This window comes from Pogona vitticeps, chromosome 3 (assembly GCF_051106095.1).
Source record: "Pogona vitticeps strain Pit_001003342236 chromosome 3, PviZW2.1, whole genome shotgun sequence".
In the NCBI taxonomy this organism is placed as follows: Eukaryota; Metazoa; Chordata; class Lepidosauria; order Squamata; family Agamidae; genus Pogona; species Pogona vitticeps.
Window position 1 is genome coordinate 104,984,984 of NC_135785.1, and position 20,794 is coordinate 105,005,777.

Genomic DNA, 20,794 nt, shown 5'->3' on the forward strand with positions numbered 1-20,794 from the left:
CAGGAGCAGTCTGCAGAGTTCAGCACTCTGGCTATTTTTCCTCCTCTTCTTTCTTTTAGACTCAGTCAAAGAGAAATCCCCAATCTCACCAGTGAGCAGAAAGGCTTCCCTAAGGCAGCTACATGGAGAAGAGTAAACCCGAGATCTCTGAAAAGGCACTAAGCACAATCTTTGATTCCATTTTTTAAAAAGCAATGTAGAAATCCTGTTCTATTTCATACCACCTGGAGCTTGCTCTATAAAGAGTGCCCAAGTTCCCAAGATACTTTATCCATAAAAATAACACTTTTAGTTTCTCCATCATCATTTGGCCTGAGATTTAGCTCCTTGCCTGGAGACCTGGAGAAGCAAAGCAATTTCCTGAGACTTCACTGCTGTCCTGAGACCTGAGACCTTAGTCATCCTTTGATTCCATAAGTAGGAATATCAAACCACGAATTCTGACAGTGCGATCCTTTCCACTTGTTGAAAAACAGTCATGACAGTTGCTTTGTGTTTGGGTGAGAATTGGTTAACAGATGAAAAAAGTGGTCAGCTTCAGGAATTTCATCTTGTTTGGTGTCACTTTGTAAAAAGGATAACCTGTAGACCATCGTGAATATTACTGTTGTTGTTGCCAACATCCAGGCTGCCCTTTCTTGTGTAAAGCTTGGCATCCTTTTTCCTGCTGGCAACATAGGCATGATATTGTGCAGCAGTATTGGCCCACTTCCTGGCATTTTGAATTGTGGGTACAGAAGGGCAATATCCCACATTCATAAAATGGAGGTTTTTTTAAAAAAGAACTGAAGCATATAATCAGTGATCTGACCATGTAAGACTTAATACATATCCCCAAAAATTACAATGAAAAACGCAATGCAATTAACTGTGCTTTGCCCTCATTTGTGGATTTTTAAATCGTCAGCATTAGAGCCATTAATTCTAATGGTTTACAGACACTTTCTGAGATTGTACTAGTGTTTCCTTCCTTCTCTCATATTGCTGCTGAACATGATGAATAAGAAAAATTGTGATTTTAAGTCATGTTGGAGAATTTGATGTGAGTCAACTACCTTGTTGAGATTTCTATGCTGGAAGACCATCTACTTACCTGGATTGAACCAAAAGAGATGAAGATGCAGAGCAAAAAAGTGCCATCTGTAAAAACATACTCCATTGCCTGTCCCTTCACCACACACTGAAACCTACACTGACCTGGTTGTTTTGCTGAAGTCGCAGTACTGTTCAAAGCCCTTATTTACTTCACAGATGTTCGTCTTCTTTAAGTTCAGTCAGCAAGAGAGTAAGAGCATTCCCTTCTATTTCACTCACATGGTTTGTGAGCACTGAGGCTTTATGGGCTTGTTTCTTAAAATGGTTCCACTTAAGCATCAAAAAGTTTCATCTGTTTTTCATTTGAAATCTACACTTTTGTAGGTTACATTCAATAGCTCTAAAACCGCCTTCTAGGGCAAGAGAGAAGAGTTTTGCTTCTCTTCTGTGCAATAACATTACAGACATTTGACTGCTTTTGTGTCTCCTCTCAATCTTTTCTTCTCCAGGCTAAACATATTCCTCCAGTTTCTCCAATCTTTCCTCATATGGCTTGTTTTAATAACTGCTAACTAAATGTGTGAACTGACTTCATTCAAAAATATTACATGTGGAGTCATTTCTGACTGACAATGAATTTGTGATATCTCATTCACACATGCCTGTCACTATCACTACATGTTATAGTCATCAAGTGATCAATTCATGTGTTGTAAACACAACATTGCTTTATTTATTTATTTATTTATTTATTCGATTTTTACCCCGCCCCTCTAGACAACGTCTACTCGGGGCGGCTTACATTTGCACCCCCCTAACTCTTATAATCACATTATATAAATGTTGATGCAGTGAGGAGGGAAAAGATATTGTTTGATTTTTTTTACATGTTAAAAATTTAGCACATTCTATAGAAAGAAAGGCATGCTGTGAAAGAGCTTAAAAAAGAAATTAATTATCCCATAAAATATGCATAATATTTTAGTGAGAATCCATCTTCTTTTAGAAGCTCTTTCGAATTTAAGGCCTTAATGGGGTAAAGTATTTCTTGAAAGAGAAGAGGGGAATATACTGAGGAAGAGAGTTATCTTTTCATTTTTAGAAAGACATTATTTTCTAGTAATTGCAGCCTTCTGTGGTGATTAAAAAGCAATGCAAAACTCTTTGATTGAATAGATCCGTCTTCTTGTCTGAAAATTTTAGTTCTGATGGGTATACTGCCATATAAATTTCATTAAAAAATTATTAAAACTTATATGGGTGCCCATTAAAGTCCTTAATAAGTGTGTTACCCAGATACAATGAGTGCCATCTGTTTTTCCCTTGGCACACAAGCTGAGTGTTAATCCAATTTATGTGATCTCCTTAATACATTCATTTTAACATTCTAAATAAAATGTATTTTCTTTCCACCAATAAGCTTCATTAATTGCAACTTGGACAAGGGGCTGATGCCTTGTATACACAGGAGATTTCAGTTTTATTAACATTTTGAAATAACATTAGATTATTTTAATTGCTTTTTAAAAACTCACTGCTTTTTGTATGAACTTCAATTCCTCTTTCATTTGATGATACCAAAGCTTTACCTGAACTGGAAAAAACTGCACGATAAAAGACAAATGGAGCTACCATTGAAAGTGGAACCTCCATGTCAAGACCCCCCCCCTTCTCTCATTCTGTGGTGACATATGCATTTCCTAAAATCTGAAAAAACTGTATGTCAACGGTGGAACGGGGGGGGGGGAGATATAAAACGTAATGACTTAAAAAGAAAAACAGAACCTACATAGTTTCATTTTTGCCCTAGTAAATAAAAATTAAATTGAAAGACTGAAATTGTGATGTGGGGTTAAAAATTCCTTCACACTTCCCAGTGTAAGCATCTAATACAAAAGCCCTGATAATGTTGAGAAAATAGCAATCTTGCATGCACTAATACTGAGTATCAGTGGTTTGGAGTTTTTTTTACAGCCTAATTTGATTATCCTTTGCTACTAACTTGATTGCTAGAGCTCTTTTCCAACTTTTGATGCCAGCCCCATATGCTTCTTCATGCTTGTTTGCTTGTTTTCATTGTCTTTGTTGTTGACAGCCTGCCTTCTTTTCTCTGATGTCTGACCAAGGAACAAGCATGGAAGGCTCTTCCACATGGTAGATACCCAATTGTTGCTCTTTTTTTAATTCCTCTGACTGTAACTACGAATGGTAAGTGTAAATAAAGATACCTTTTCTACCTAAATGCCTCTACTTTTATAATGCAAAGGCTACTTTGATTGGAAAGGAAACCAAAGGGGTGAGCAGAGATGAGAACTGAGCTGATCACAGTCTGTACTGTTATTGATTTTTTTTCCTATCTCATACTCTACTAACTAAAAGGAATAACCAAAAGTCCCCAATCGATTATGGGTCCAGACTGGGTAGCTTGGCTCGGAGAGACAGCTAACCAATATTTGATGGTGTTTTAAATTGTTTTCTATGTATTGCAATTTTTTTCTCTCCACCTCAACTCCACCCCAATCTACATCACACACTAATTGAATAGAAAAAGTTGTTGTTTGGAGAACGTAGAAAGGAAATGTTAAGTTTACTTTTTATTTTTTGCTGTATAAAAGTTTAGATAGATAGATAGATAGATAGATAGATAGATAGATAGATAGATAGATAGATAGATAGATAGATAGATAGATAGATAGATAGATAGATAGATAGATAGATAGATAGATTTGGTTTCAAAACTGATTAATATAGAGGTAAGCATAATAAAAGTAGCTGATAATGTTTTATTGAATATGGATATTAAAGTTAAATGTGCTTAAAGAGGAGCTAAAAGATGGAGGATATATGCAAGTATTTTTCAACATAATAATAAAGTGGAAAAAGAAATGATGGAAATATGGGCAATTAATGATAGAGAAGGTTTCATCGTTTGATGAAATGATTGTTGAGAGGGATGATTACCAGAGAATCATATGGTTTACAAAGCCAAATTAAAAACACTGAAGCAGCAGCAAAGTGGGAGATGGAATATATAAGAGAGATATAAAGTTTTTATTTGAAATACAAGCAAAAAGAAAAGGGAGAATATTGAAAGAGAAAAAATTCAGAGGAATCTAGTATATTTGTAAAAAATAATAATTTAGTAATAAAAAATTCAATAATGAGTTATTTGCAATAGGGCAATGGAGTTGGACAATGAAATAATTAATTTCAAATTTATTCATAGCAACAAGATTAATGTTAGCAAAAAAGGAAAGTGAGCATGATTTTTAATCAAGTGAATGACATAAAGAATTTTGGAATATAACTATTAAGAATAAATTAATGTGTAATATCAGATTAAAGTAGGGTGAGATGAAATATTTTATTGATATTTGAGGAGATTTTATTGACTTCATATTAATAAAGGAGAAGGGTTGTGTGCCTTTACAAGAAGCAATGCAGTTTTGGAAAGAGAATGAGGTTCTGTACACAGATGAAAAAATGATTATCTCTCCAGATTGTGGAGGGGAGCATATCATGTAGTACGCTATTGTTTATGTGATTTTCTATTATTAATGGGTTTTAGTTGTCTTGTTTGTTTGTTTGTTTGTTTATGTGTTTGTTTGTTTGTTTGTTTGTTTACCTTGCTTGAAAAGGACTCAAATCAGCTTACAATGAAAGACAACATTTAAAGTTGAAAACAATAAGGATACAATACCATTAGAAGACAATATTTAAAATTACGAACAATGAATAAGGAGGCATCTTACATCATTAACAGGCAATGTTGAGGCAAAGATCAATAAGTATACAAAAATTTAAACAATGTCACACTGAGAAATGGGAAACACAAAAATAGAAAACATAAGTACTTCTAAAATTCCAGTCAAAGCAGTAATGCATAATGATCTGTCTAAAAATCACACACAGGTAGCTAGTTAATGACGGAAGGCTTGCCCGAAGAGAAAGTTCTTTGCCTGCTTGTGGAAGGATAGCAAAAATGGGGTCAGTGTGGCCTCCTGTAGGAGGGATTTCCAAAGTCTGAGTTCAGCAACAGGAAGGCTCTTTCCTCTGTCCCCATCAGACACACCTATGAAGGTGGCATTACCAAGAGAAAGGCCTCTCCTAATGATCTTAACACTCGAGCCAGCTTATAATGGGAGATATGTTTTTTAAGACAGCTTGGACCCAGGCCATTTAGGGCTTTATAGGTTAAAACCAGCAATTTTTCTGTATCTTTTTAAATTTTAAAAATAAAAATAAATAAATAAAGAGTTGTTTGTTCATTTTTGAACTCCTTTTTTCTTAAATCAGTCCGAAATGCAAGGATAGATTTTGATCAGAATAGTTTTTCTGGAAATATTCTAAGGTTTACTTTTGCTGATTTTTCTCAGGATAAGTTAAGGGCCCCAGAAGTCCACAACTGTATGGAAAATGATGACCCAGAGATAAAAGCAGAAGCAACAGCTAAGTTATTATGGAGAAAGAATGATTCCATAGCAAAGGCAATGATCTCTGAGAAGTTATCAGACGAGAAAATAGAATACATAAAGGATTGTGAATCTGCCAAAGACATGTTAAATGTCCTAGAGAAATCCCATGGATTATCAGCTTTAAATCACAAGCTGTCTGGATCAGGGAACTCATGAGACTGACTTTTAATTCTAAGAAGGGCTGTGAAATTCACATTATTGTACATCGCAAACGAAAAGGGCATAGTAAACTATCACCAAGCAAGAAAGCCATTGGAGGCATTGGATGCAAATGGGTTTTCAAGGTGAAGCAGGATGCAAAAGAGAAGTGGAATGCAACAAGGCAAGGCTAGTTGCAAAAGAGTTCTGGCAGAAGTATGGAGAAGATTTCGATGTAGCCTTTGCTCCTGTTGTCAAGCACAACACTAGAAGAGTGCTCCTGGGTGTGGCAGCCTACAAACAGATGCAAGTCAAGCACCCGGATGTCAAGACTGTGTTTTTACATGGAAAGATTATAGAGGAGCTGCTCATGGAACAGCCACCTGGTTTTATTAATGAAAAATATCCTGATTTAGTCAGCAAACTAAAGATAGGCCTATATGAGCTGAAACAAACTTCTCAAGCCTGGACGGAGAAATTGAAGGAGACACTGCTGCAAGGTTTCAAGCGAAGTGATGCAGATCAGTGCTTGTATAAAAGGAGCAGAAATGGACAGTTGACTTTTATTCTTGCCTATACTGATGACTTGATTGTGGCTACTCAAAGAGAACAGGAGTACTGCCAAATAATAGGAAGTTCAGAGCAGACATTGGAAAGCTTTTGTACCTAACAAACTGCTAGAGCTGACATAGCTACTGCTGTAGGGATACCAAGCAGAAAATTAAGTTCATCAGCACAGACTGGACAGTGATCCAAAGAGTAGCTAGAAACTTGAAAGGAACTATGCCATATTTGGAGATGATCAGAAGTTCAGTTTCAAAGTTATGATTTTTTTGTTTGTTTGGGCTGCCTCCATTTTTTAGAATTGCCTTGTAGAATGTGTTTGTGTTAGAGCCTCATAACTCATTGCAGCTGATTGCAACGAAATGATGAAGTGCTGGGTTGTGTCCCAGTCACACACTTGGTGACAAATTACTTCTGAACTGGCATACACAAGACTGCAGTGCAAGCGTTTGTGGTACTTACATACTGTCAAGTCAATAAGAGAATGCTTCCGGATAGTGTATCTGTGAGCGACCCTGCCTATCAGAGTACTCAAAATGAAGGCCAACTGAATGATATTTATTCCTATGGTAAGGTTGCAGTCCTAATATATACTCTTGCCCAGAAGGAAGTCCGATTTACCTCAGAGACTCCCTGCTTTTATGGAGGCAGAACTCTGGTCTATTGGAATAGTCTTGAAAGCAATCCCCCGTGGGCTTTACAATACCCTGACACTGCTACATCTCTACTTCTCAGGCTTCTTTCTCACTCTTCATGGCTTCCCTCTCTTTTCCCTCTTTCCATTCTCTGTGTGTTTGTGTATTATTTCAAAGACCCTTATTCATGTGATAAAGCTGTAATCCCATCCTGCCATCTTGTAACTCCCATTCAGCTCAATGAAACGCCTCAGTTTTCTAAACTACAGGCAAGCAGTTTAGCCAATGGCTATAGGATACTTCAATAAGCATGTGAAGCCAGAGTTTATGAAAATATTCCTATATGAAGTAAGCATTTTAAAGGTCTTATATCTTCTAAACAACTACAACAATTTACTGTAAATTTTGTACAGGAATCATTTCCTCTTCAGAAAGCAGTGATGGGTGCAAGAGAAGGAGTTAATGTATTTGGTATACAATAAGAAACAGTGGCAACAAAATGAGATCATGGTTATGTGTGTGAATGTTTCAGGCTATGTTTGTTTGTTTTAAAAACAACAACCAGAAATTCGCACTGCCCAGCCTGCTCCAAACTTGGCCTAGATCAAGTCTATACTGTCAAACTCCCACTCCACTGTATATGGTCCTATTCAAGAACCCATTCAAATGTTACATTTTGCTTGGACTGCCCATCCTTTCAGTATGACTTACAGAATGTTATTTTGATTGGCCATGCAATATCAGAGGTCAATTCCTATGCGTTTCTGATACAGAAGACTGCATGGTAAACTGATTTCATGTAAGGTTAGCAGAGTATCTTAATAGATTAATGATTATTTATAATTTTTTGTGTAGTACATTTAATAATCATAGGCAAAATAACTTTTATTCTCTTAAGATCAGCTTCATGATTTCATTCATTTCTTAAACTGTTACCCCACCCATCTAGTGGCAAGCCAATTCTCTGAGCGGCTATGACTACTTTGGGCTAGAAACTGAACAAGTTCTACATACTGTATATTGTATTGGTGAATTACTGTATTGTTGTTCCCGTTTTTTTTTCTTTTCTTTTCACTGTCTTCTTTTTCCCTTTCCTTGTTTTTTTCTTCTGTATTTTTAGTAAATATCAATGAAAAATCGCCAGTGTCAACAGCATCATCTATATGAATAATTCCTCATTTTAAAATGACACTCAAAATATGATTCCTCACTCTATTCTAAGTGAAATCCAGCCTTGTGCATTAGTATTAGTTATGCTGCTTCCTGCAGCTCTGCCTGGTACTTTTCTAATGAATAACTTCTACAGTGTGGGAAGTAGCACCTCTAGATAATCAACAGGCGACGGTAATGATGGTTTCAATCACTATGATGATGTTGATGATGACAATGATTAAATTGGCTACTTAAGGCACTGCTTTGATTAAAATTGCATTAAGAGTTCCTGCTACTGTGTTGATGATTCCTCAGGTCTGTACGTTCCATAATAGACCTTTAAAAATATTCTGAAATACAGGAAATAGCTAATTTTTGCATCACCACTCCCGATGTTGCTATACTGGAGCATAGCATGAGGTAGATTTTCATCAGCTTGGAAACAGTGAGACAATCAGGAAGGCAAGACTTTCACATGTTTATTTAGAATTTGTTTCCAATAAATCAGATATCTACAGACAATGCTAGATGCCTTTACTGTCGTCCACTGTAAGACTATCACAATTAAGTTAGAACCCAGAATCCTATTTTTTTTATGTACAGTGAAGTAAATACAACAGTGTAAATGACCGTGTGAACTTCCATTAATTAAAGATTTGCCACTTCTAGTCCTCATGCCCCGCCAAAGCTATTCAACAAGTGGCAACCTCTCAACAAGTAGCTGTTGTGATTTATGCCACTGCACTTACACTGGTGTATGTAAGCAGTGGGATTCTGGCCATAGCATCCCAGATTTATTACTTGAGCCAGTACCCTTGCAAATAAATTAACCCCCAAGCACTAAGTACAAAGCCCATAATTTTACAAATGGGAATTCAAAATGAAGAGATACATTGATCAATGGCTACTACCTATTCCTTTGAACACTCCTTCCTAAGAGACATATGCACAGGAAGGTTGCTACTGTGTTCATGGAGGCATCCTGTAGGCATCTGCATGGCCCCTTTTGGAACAAAACACTTGAGTAGATACATCGTAAGTCTGATCTAGCAGGGTTCTTCTTATGTTTTCATGTTCTTATGGGGTTACATCATGCTCAGGTTAATCAGAGTGCTCCTACAAGCCACTGGCATGTGTTGTTGTTCAGTTGTCAAGTCGTATCCGACTCTTCATGACCCCATGGATCATAGCACACCAGGCCCGCCTATCTTCCACTGCCTCCTGGAGTTTGCTCAAATTCATGTTGGTAGCTTCGGTGACAATGTCCAACCATCTCATTAAGAATTCCTGCTACTGTCGTTCCTTTCTCATCGTGCTTTCATACTTTCCCAACATCAGGGTCTTTTCCAGGGAGTCTTCTCTTCTCATGAAATGGCCAAATATTGGAGCCTCAGCTTCAAGATCTGTCCTTCCAGTGAGCACTCAGGCTTGATTTCCTGCAAAACGGATAGGTTTGTTCTCAAGAGTCTCCTCCAGCACCACAATTCAAAAGCATCAATTCTTCAGCTGTCAGCCTTCTTTATAGTCCATCTCTCACTTCCATACATCGCTACTGGAAAAAACATAGCTTTGACTATGCAGACCTTTGTTGGCAAGGTGATGTCTCTGCTTTTTAAGATGCTGTCAAGGTTTGTCCTTGCTTTCCTCCCAAGAAGCAGGTGTCTTTTAATTTCGTGGTTGCTGTCACCATCTGCAGTTATCACGGAGCCCAAGAAAGTAAAGTCTGTCACTGCCTCCATATCTCCCCCGTCTATTTGCCAGGAGATGATGGGGCCAGTGGCCATGATCTTAGTTTTTTTGATGTTGAGCTTCAGACAATTTTTTGCACTCTCCTCTTTCATCCTCATTAAGAGGTTCTTTAATTCCTCCTCACTTTTTGCCATCAGAGTGTTATCATCTGCGTATCTGAGGTTGTTGATATTTCTTCCAGCAATCTGGGATGTAGACTGATCTTTTCCAATCCTCTGGCCACTCCTAAGTTTTCCAAACTTGCTGGCATATTGAGTATAGCACCATAACAGCCTCATATTTTAAGATTTTAAATAGTTCAACTGGAATGCCATCAGCTCCATTGGCCTTGTTGTTAGCCAGGCTTTCTAAGGCCCACTTGACTTCCCTCTCGAGGATGTCTGGCTGAAGGTCACCAACCACACTATCTGTGTTGTCTGGGACATCCAGATCTTTCTGCTATAATTCCTTTGTGTATTCTTGCCACCTCTTCTTGATGTCTTCTGCTTCTGTTAGGTCCTTACCATTTTTGTCCTTTATCATGTCCATCTTTGTACAAAAGTTTCCTTTAATATCTCCAATTTTCTTGAACAGATCTCTGGTTTTTCGCTTTCTATTCTTTTCCTCTATTTCTTTGTACTGTTCATTTAAGAAGGCCCTCTTGTCTCTCCTTGCTATTCTTTGGAAGTCAGCATTCAGTTATCTGTAACTTTCCCTATCTCCCTTGCATTTTGTTTCCCTCCTCTTCTCTGCTATTTGTAAGGCCTTGTTGGACAGCCACTTTGCTTTCTTGCATTTCCTTTTCTTTGGCATTTTTTTTTGTTGCTCCCTCCTGTACAATGTTACGAGCCTCCATCCATAGTTCTTCAGGCACTCTGTTCATCAATTCCAGTTCCTTAAATCTGTTCTTCACTTCTACTGTGTATTCATAGGGGATTTGGTTTAAATTATACCTGACTAGCCCAGTGGTTTTTCCTGCTTTCTTCAGTTTAAGCTTGAGTTTTGCTATGAGAAGCTGATGATCAGAGCCACAGTCAGCTCCAGGTCTTGTTTTTGCTGACTGTATGGAGCTTCTTCATCTTTGGGTGCAGAGAACATAATCAAGCTGATTTTGATATTGCCCATCTGGTGATGTTCATGTGTAGAGTTGCCTCTTGTGTTGTTGGAAAAGAGTGTTTGTGATGACCAGCTTGTTCTCTTGACAAAACTCTATTAGCCTTTGCCCTGCTTCATTTTGAATTCCAAGGCCAAATTTACCTGTTGTTCCTTTTATCTCTTGACTCCCTGCTTTAGCATTCCAGTCCCCTAAAATGAGAAGAACATCTTTCTTTGGTGTGAGTTCTAGAGGGTGTTGTAAGTTTTCATAGAATTAGTCAATTTCAGCCTCTTCAGCATTGGTGGTTGGTGCATAAACTTGGATGACTGTGATGTTGAAAGGTCTGCCTTGGATTTGTATTGAAATCATTCTATCAATTTTTAGTTTGTATCCCAATACAGCTTTCCCCACTCTTTTGTTGACTACGAGGGCTACTCCATTCCTTCTACGGGATTCTTGCCCACAATAGTAGATATGATAATTGTCTGAATTGAATTCACCCATTCCCATCCATTTTAGTTCACTGACACCCAGGATGTCAATGTTTATTCTTGCCATCTCCTGTTTGACTACATTCAGCTTACCAAGGTTCATAGATCTTACATTCCAGGTTCTTATGCAGTATTTTTCTTCAGCGTCGGACTTTCCTTTCACTTCCAGGCACATCCGCAGCTAAGCGTCCTTTCAGCTTTGGCCCAACCACTTCATTAGCTCTGAAGCTACTTGTACTTGTCTTCCGCTCTTCCTTAGTAGCATGTTGGACACCTTCCAACCAGAGGGGCTCATCTTCCAGCATCATATGTTTTAGCCTTTAGTTTCTGTCCATGGAGTTTTCTTGGCAAAGATATTGGAGTAGCTTGCCAGTTCCTGCTCCAGGTGGATCGGGTTTAGTCGGAAATCTCCACTATGACCTGTCCATCTTGGGTGTCCCTACACTGCATAGCCCATAGCTTCCCTGAATTACTCAAGCCCCTTTGCCATGACAAGGAAGCAATACATGAAGGAGTACTGGCATGCACTACAGTGTTTTTGGAGTTAAAATGCTGGCATGTAGGGAAAAATGTCTCTCAGCTGGAAAACAGAAGTTTGTGCCAAAGCAGAAGGAAACTGACAGCTGAAGATCCAATGTAAGGCAAAATGTCTGCTGGCAACCTTAATTGCTGAGCTCACAAAACAGGTATATGCCAAAGTTTGGAAATATGGCTATGTTGGCTGGAGATTTCTGGGATTTGTGGTCTAATTTTTTTCCATGTGCTGCCTGCATGTTCCTCTGAAATAATAGTTTTTAGCTTCTACTGCCTGTTTGTTTCTTTATTTTTATACCTTAGATTCTGCTCTACCTTGGTATGTAGCATGTTGTTTCTAGTAAGTCTCCTTGCGTATGTGAGATCCACAGATGGCTAACTTGCACAGAGAAAATGAGAGACAAATGGATTTTTAAAAGGAGCTAGATTGAAAACAGACACTGTCTACACCCAAATGAAATATTCTGTCTTCATGATTCCCTGTGTCATTTGTTCTAGTGGTGGAAAACTTTAGGCCCTCCAACTATATTGGATTTTAGTTTCTATAAACAACAGGCAACATAACCAATGCAAAGGAATTAAAGGTGTGTGAGAAGGAGGCTGAGAGGATAATATCTTCTGTCTGAATGCTGTCCGCTTTTTACCCTGCAGGGTGAAAGGAACCCAGAATCAGAAGGAGGAAAAGGTAAAAGCTGAAGAAAAGAAAAGCACCCTGTCGGGGCAGAAGAGAAAGGAGATGAGAGACAAGTGGGAGAAAGGCCAATTTGAGAGAGGATGAAGGGCAACCGAGAGGAAGTATAAATGAGGGCCCAGTGGAACAGAGGAGCAGTAAGCGAGAGAGCGGGACAGAGAGAGAGTGAGAGTGGCAGAAGAGGTAGAAATCAAAAAAAAAAAAAAAAGAGGAAAAGTATCACCAGAAGTCTATGATGTATTTAGCTCAAAAAAAAAAAAAAAAAAAAAAAAACCCAGGGCCTGGAAGTGGGAAGATTTATGGTACCCTGGGAGGTGACTGAAAGATAATATAACAGCAGACCCCACAAAAACCCTCATATTGGAGGGGAGTATGAAACTGGGAATGGAGGCAGAAAATACAGGAAGAGAGGGCTCATATTGTGAGGGAAAAGGAGTAAGAAGAAGAGAGGAGACAACTACTGCCTGAGACAATTCACCCATGAAGTGGTGGGAAACCACACAGACCCAGGGAAATGCTGAAAGCTGGGACTACTGAGCCAAAGAGTCACTGCCCCTGCGGCCCCTGCTGGAGCAGGGAGATCCATGGAACAAACTGAAGGTAGTGACAGAATGGGATTTTAATCCCACAGGATTGGACAGTCCTGTGAGCTGTTCTTGGAACCCCTTCTCTCTCTCTCTCTCCCCCACATTGGGGGTGGAAGGGAAGATTGAGCGCTTATTACCTGTAAATATGTTGAACCTCATGTTGGAAGTAAAAGTTGTTGATTTGAAGCATGAATCTGTGTCTGGACTTTCTGTTAAAGGGGGCAAAGGAGCGGGCAGATGGGGCAGACAAACCCACACAGGATGTACAAATTCAAAATATCTGGAGACCCTGGTTGTTGAGCCACAGGTTGGGAGTTCAATTCCCCACTGTGCTTCCTGTGTATGAAACTGTTTTCATATGTATGGGAGACTGTCAAAGGCTCTAGAGCTCTTTTTAGTGTGGCTATGAAGAAAACTGGGCCAATGAATCTTGAAAATGGGCGGTTACATTATTACCCAGAAAAGCAACCATGAGATGGCTGATGTTGGGATTGATGTTGAGAAGCAATAAGGTGCTGGAAGACAGAGCCATGTGGCAAAGAGGCCCACTTTTTGGCCATCTCAGCTAGCCTGCTGCCCTCAGGTACACTGTAGATTCCTGCCTCACTGCCAATATGGAAGTAAAATGTCTAATACCAGACACAAGCAGAACTGTTAATGATTTATCTTTTGTTTCCAAATGCTTTTACAGTTTTCCTGAAGTTATGAAACCCCGTTTCTGACATTTCACCAGAGACTGGTATACCAGTTTTCATGCTTAATGTTACTCGTTAGACAGCAAGCTTTCCAAAGTAAAGGCCACCATTGAGCATGTTTATTTTTATAGACTCTACAGCTAAAGAGGTAATGAGCCAATTCTAATTGGTGAGGGCAAAGTTAGTTGTGTGGTGTAGCTAAAAGTTGCTGACACACTTGGTGAAACTTTCCAAACTGCTCGGAAAGGAAATATTTTAAGATATGTTTCCTTTGTTACAATAACTAGTTTCTATATTTTGTGCTGCCTTCAGCTGATGCACAATTCATTGTATCAGTTCAGTTATTAGGACTGGAAAAAACTGTCAGTTTGGTTCTTCTTACATTCAGATTTTGCAGGTTTCTATGAACTGTGATTAAACAATAATAAAAAAGATATTTCTTATCCCTCTGTATCAGTTCTTCTAAACAGTTTGCTAAACAGCAAAGGACAAAAGGGACCCCCCTCACCACTGCAGGAGTATACCGGATACCTTGAAGTTGTGGACAGGTATATATTGGAACCACAAAATGCAGCATTCACAACAGAGTCAAAGAGCATGAGAGACAGTGCAGAGTAAAACAAATGGAAAAATCAGCAGTAGCTGAACATGCCCTAAAACAAGCTGGACATGAAATTCTATTTCAAAATACTGAAGTACTGGACAACACCAGTAATCTGTATGTTAAGACTGCACAGGGAAGCCATTGAAATCCATAAACATCAGCCTAGCTTCAACAAAAAAGAGGAAGTCTGAAACAATAAGGCCTGGCTTCCAGCACTGGAAAATACAGCCTGCAGAAGGTCAACAAACTCTATCCAGCCACATGGACCAGGGATCATTGCACAAAAGAGACCAGCTAAAGACACCCATCTATCACAGTGACAGATAATCTCTCCCCCTTATCACAACAATACATCCACAACAACAACACGCTGATCACCATCATCACCCTATCTCCTGAAAAGGACAAAAACTGTTCCCACAGCTATAAATACTCAACTATCCAACAAACAGCAATAGAGCACGGACAGAGTTCCTATTACAGTCCTCTGAAGATGCCAGCCACAGAGACTGGTGAAACGTCAGGACGAACAACCTTCAGAACATGGCCAAAGAGCCCGAAAAACCCACAACAACCATCTTCTCTATATTTTTCATTTTCTGTTTTGATTCTGCATCTTCTTCATCTACTGCCTACTGTAGCATGTTGCTAAGCAGCCAACTGTAATATAAGTAGACACTCAAGTGTCAGGACTGAGTAGAGGGTTGGACTTAAAGGCCTTATAGATCCTTTCCAACTCAATTATTCTGTAAGCTGCATGCTTTATGGTTCTATTACTCTACCATTCTATGATTCTGACCTGACCGCAGGTAAAAGTTGTTACTTTTTATCTTTGAGCTAAGTACATTACCAAATCCAAACAGCTTGCAGTCCCTGTGGAATGGTTTAGACCTCTCAGAAGTGGACAAGAAAAATGCTTAGAATTATTTCAGACATTTGAAGCTATATAACATGAGCTCCAACCTCGTTTGAGAGAACACTCATAATTAATGTGTTTTTAACAACAGTGAATAGAATTTTGCAAGCAAACGAAATTTTAACCAAGTGTCAAGTTTGATTCTTTAGGAATTTTATGAACAGCTTGCACTACATTCTTATTTCTTCCACTTTAAGAAGAAAGCACTAGAAATCAGAACAGTGCTTTGCCATGCCAGAGGCCAAACGTTTTCATGGATGGCCTCAGCTCAGGAAGAACTGCCACAGCCATTAGTCAACCTCCAAATAGGTATCATTTTACTAACCTGGAAAGTGACAAAAAAAATACCTGCCACTTGCCCCTGAGTGAAAAAGGAATGGATATTTAAGTCGTTTCTTCAATATGACCACATATGGTATGATAGACATTGTTTTGTGATGGCTTTGATCAAAAGGTAGCAGGAAAATTGTTTAGACTGTTCAGTTTCAGTGCTACCAGTGTGCTGATGACTCTCAACTCTGTTTCTTTCTGGTGACATTCAAGTGAGCAGTTTTAGTTCTAAATTGTTATCTAAGGTCACTAATGGACTGGATGAGGGCAAATAAGCTGAAGCTGAATCCATACATGATAGAATGGAACCTTCTTGAGATGTTATCAATTACGATACAAGAAAAGACTCTGAAAGACTGGCAAAACATTTTTTTTTTTATTTGGAAGTGAAATTATTTATTTGGAAATAAATCATCCAATGTATCTTCTTTTCTTCATCTGTAACAGTTTCCCATGATTTAATCTCTCCTTGTGGGTTTAACATATCTTGGTAGGTTAGAAAACCATAAATTTTTCAGGCATTTTTATCGTAAAATGCATACATAATAAAAATGTGACTAATCCACATTCTAAAGAAGGTTATGTAGAAGAATTAGGTTTAAAGTGTTACAAGATGAAAAGAAAAGTGGAGGCCTTAGTTCCCTATATCAAGCTGTATTATCAAACTGCCTTTCTGGTCTGGTTGTCAGATTAGCTCAAAAGGCCTAATGTTAGACTATTGGAATTAGAAACTGCAGACCTAACTAAAGGGCTGCATAACCTTCTTTGGATAAAGAAAAGAGCTCAAACTCAACAAAAAATTCATGTTATTAGACATAGCTTACCTAAAATTTGAGAATCTTTAGAAATGTGGATTAGCCCCTGATGTCATGTTATGTCTCCAGTAAACACATTTTATGATAAAATGTCTGGAAAATTGGTTTTCTAACCTACCAAGATATGTTAAATCCACAAGGAGATATTAAATCATGGCCAACTGTTACAGATGAAGAAAAGGAGATGCTTTGGGTGATTTATTTCCAAATAATTTCTAGACTTAGAAGCAACTCATATCCAAAAGGGTCAAATAAGAGACATGATTGGTTTTGAAAAGATAATCACTTGGCGGAGATATCATTTACTAGGCAAATTTACAAACTTATACTCCAATATGATACAGAAACAAAATACGTTAAAATATGCATGCTGAACTGATTTCAGAATGTTGGGGAAGATACAACATTTTAACAATGGGAAAAATTATGGCTAAAAGATATAAAATTTGTATCTTTAGTTCATTTAGACCTTCTTAATTTTTTTATATTTTGTGTGAACCGCCCAGAGTAGACACGTTCTACATCGGTGGTATATAACGTAAATAAATAAATAAATAAATAAATAAATAAATAAATAAATAAATTTGCTGCAAGTCAAGCACTAAGGAGGAGCTGGTGTAAGATGTCCTATTGATCGTATATTACCCTGAAAGATATTGAAAAATGGACAAGGGATGTGTTGGGACTGTAAAGAAGAGGAAAACATCCTCTGCCACATGTGGTGGACTTGCACAAAGACTAACAAATTTGGAAATCTGGCTTTTCCAGAAGGCGTTTGACACTGTCCCTCACCAAAGGCTGCTGAGAAAACTCCACACTCAGGGGATAAGAGGGCAGGTCCTCTTATGGACTGAGAATTGGTTGAGAACTAGGAAAGAGAGAGTAGGTGTCAATGGGCAGTTTCCACAATGGAGAGAGGTGAAAAGTGTAGAGCCCCAGGGATCTGTCCTGGGACCGGTGCTTTTCAACCTGTTCATCAATGACCAGGAGACAGGGATAAGCAGTGAGGTGGCCAAGTTTGCAGATGACACGAAACGTTTTCGGGTGGTGAAGACCAGAAGAGTTTGTGAAGAGCTCCAGAAAGGAAGCTGAACTAGATAGACCCTTGGCCTGTTCCAGCAGGGCTCTTCTTATGCTGAAATCTAGGAAATTCTGAACAGTGCAAGTGTTTAAACCATAGGTCACAACAATATCAACAGGAACACAAAACTGCATTGACCCTGTATATCTGTACATAAATTCAAATGACATAACTTCCCTTCTTTCTTTCTTAAGATTTTTGATGCTTGGCACATATTTTTGTTACTGCCAAAGCAAAATTTGCTACTTGATACGTAGTCATGACATCCCTACCAACAAGCAGCGTATGAAGTTGAGCCAGGGATGGGGCATCTATCACAGTTGGCTTCTGGGGAAAAAATTAAAATGTAACTTTGCTATGAGACCAGAAACTATGCTGTTGAGGATTTTACCACATAATATTGGAAGATCACAACATGAACTATTCAAGTATATGCTAACTGCATCCAGAGTAGGAAAGCAGAACATCCGACGACTGAAAAACTAAACATGCTGTATAAAATGTATAAACAAAAGATTGTTTAAAGAATTTGAGAAGATATGGGAAATATACTATCCTTGCTATGGATTAAGATGAGATTACTAATATCAGTTTGTCATTTATATGCAGCCACTGAGATGTTGCTTTTTTTTTGGATTCTGCAATATAATGCAACAAATATTACCACTATCCTAATATATTACATAATTATCCTATGAACTAAATCCAAGTCATGCAATAGATTTTGTGTAATATCTGTTAAAATATTTTAAATATTAAATCTTAACTCTTTAGTATAATTGAAAATATTTCTTTAGGGTATATGTGATTATAGCAACTGTACTAAATAAGAAATGTTGCAAATGATTAATTTGTGAATAGTGTAATATATTATCTTTTCTATAATGTGTCAAAATTATATGCTTTTATAATATTTCTAAATATGCAATATTTGATATTTGTTGTTTAGACAATTTTCTGAGCTTAAACTAATTACCATATGTAATATATAAAATGTTTCCTGAAGTAGTGGTATGTTGTACCTTAAATATTTTCTTAAAATATTCTATGTTATTATTGTCTTTGCTATGAATATTTTGAATTTCCTCTCCTTTCCTTTTTCTTCTCTACGCCCGTTATTTTTAAATAAAAGTGTTTGTTTTGTTTTAAAAAGAACTCTATGGTTGAATACAGAGGGTTTCCAATGCAGCCTCTGAAGAGATAAGGACTCAGAGCTATGAGCCTTGGAGGATAAAACAATCTTTCTGTTTCATTTACATTTTTTAAAATCTCAAATTCTTTCCATTCTAAATATGAATAAACTGATATTCTCCCACAGCTGTACCTGTGAAACAGCATACTCCTAAAGTTAGGGTTACAAGAGCTTTCCTCAGTATCTGTAATAGCCTAATGGCCAGGGTAAGTTGCCTATACAATAGCATATCCATTGTGACCTCATATACTGGTTGCTAATCTAATCTTGCTACATGGCAACTGCTGTCATCCATATTCTGACAGCACCAGAAAGTCAGCCAGTTTCTTGTCCTACTCAGGCAGCCTGTCCACTGCCTAGGTTTCAAGTTAAACAGCAACTGTGGGACAAACCACAGCTTAGACATAATGTGTTACAGGTAACAGTATAACCTATGATGTATTTGCTGTATTACCTTTTGCAGCAAATGAGGGTATAACCATGTAAGTTTACAAAACAGCAAATTATACAGTACTTGTGCATGTGTGTATAACAGTTAAGAATTACTCCTTAGTTTCCCCATTACTTTTGTAGACTGAAATATTTTCAGGAACATTTTGAGGAGCATCCTCTCAAATTTTATTACCTTTTAGATACTTTTTTTTCAAAAAAAAATACCAGTGACAAGTAATCAAATGAAGTTGGATAAGTTTTTGAGAAGGGCAATATTAAGTCTAAGTTTTTTAAAGGGCAGTATTAATGTCCCAGCACTAGTATTCTGGGACCCAGAATTTGAGAAGAACACTTGAATTCAACACTAGACTTGTAAGAGAAACACTCAGGAATCTGGGCCTGCATGAAAGAATGTACATGTTCAGCATCTCCCTTATTATTATTATTATTATTATTATTATTATTATTATTATTATTATTATTATTATTATTATTATTATTATTATTATTATTATTATTATTATTATTATTATTATTGTTGTTGTTGTTGTTGTTGTTGTTGTTGTTGTTGTTGTTGTTGTTGTTGTTGTTGTTGTTGTTGTTGTTGTTGTTAAATAATCGCTTCGGTTCATTCCATCCTGATTATGAAGAATTTCACCAATTTTGTTTTTACATGAAAATGTGAAAAAAATTGCAAAAAATAAAGGTTACAACATTTTGCAAATTGTCATAAGTATTCTTATAAAATTCTCATTTTAAAAACTGAAGTTAAATTGTCATTGTCTCCTAGTTCCAATATACAATCAATGGAATCCGGTTTTCTCCATGTTCACATGAAAGACCAAGTTCCAAATATTTATTTTATAATTTGTCAATTCTAACACAAAATATTGGACCCCAGTTTAATACTTCCAAAAGGAGCTTCCTGCTGCTCGGGTGAATCCAGAGCTGGTCCACTTCAGCTTTCGTCCCAAACCCAAATCAAGATTCAAAAATCCAAAGGTTAATGCCTCCCATTGATTAACATTGGAAATATTAATATATGAGGGTTTTTTCTCCCTTGGAGGCAGAAATGGATGGAACTGACAGTTTTAGCAGCTTCTTAGAATGGGTTATGCTTGCCAAATTGTGGACAAATAAGCCCAAGATTTGTGATACCTGGCTTTGAAATGTATCTTTAAAACAAAACAAAACAAAAAAAAAAGGAACTGTCCCAAACATTCTTAGTTCTTGGCAATACTGGAGAAAATCTGAAGCTTAGCAACCCCTTAGGAGAAAATTATGTCAGATAAGCATCAAACAAACATACCTGTCTGGAAAATTTGTAGAAGAGCAGACTTTCTGTGCTGAGCTTATACAGAAAATATACATCCTATATTACTTGAAGATCACACGACTGACAGAGAGGTAAACAAACCTGTAAAATTTCAGAATAATATGTGCAGTGGTTACTGTGAAAGAAATACCCAAAAATTGTGTTGGGAAGTGATTTCCATCCTCTTCCATTCTGCCATTGCTTTTTTTGGACACCTTGTTTGAATATGGCTGAAGTTATAAGCCTGTACCAAGTCCAGAAATTTGCATAGTTTCAGAAGGATAAATG

General features: G+C 37.5%; 1 long non-coding RNA gene across 1 annotated transcript in view; it reads left to right on the top strand.

Moving 5' to 3' along the window:
* The window catches only part of LOC140705875 (uncharacterized), a 51,676-nt gene extending 32,351 nt beyond the window's left edge, over positions 1-19,325 (top strand). Inside the window, exons 3-4 of the long non-coding RNA XR_012085454.2 lie at positions 3,131-3,243; positions 12,500-19,325. This is a non-coding gene — a long non-coding RNA (uncharacterized LOC140705875). The remainder of the gene's footprint in view (positions 1-3,130; positions 3,244-12,499) is intronic.
* The last annotated feature ends 1,469 nt before the right edge of the window (positions 19,326-20,794 follow it).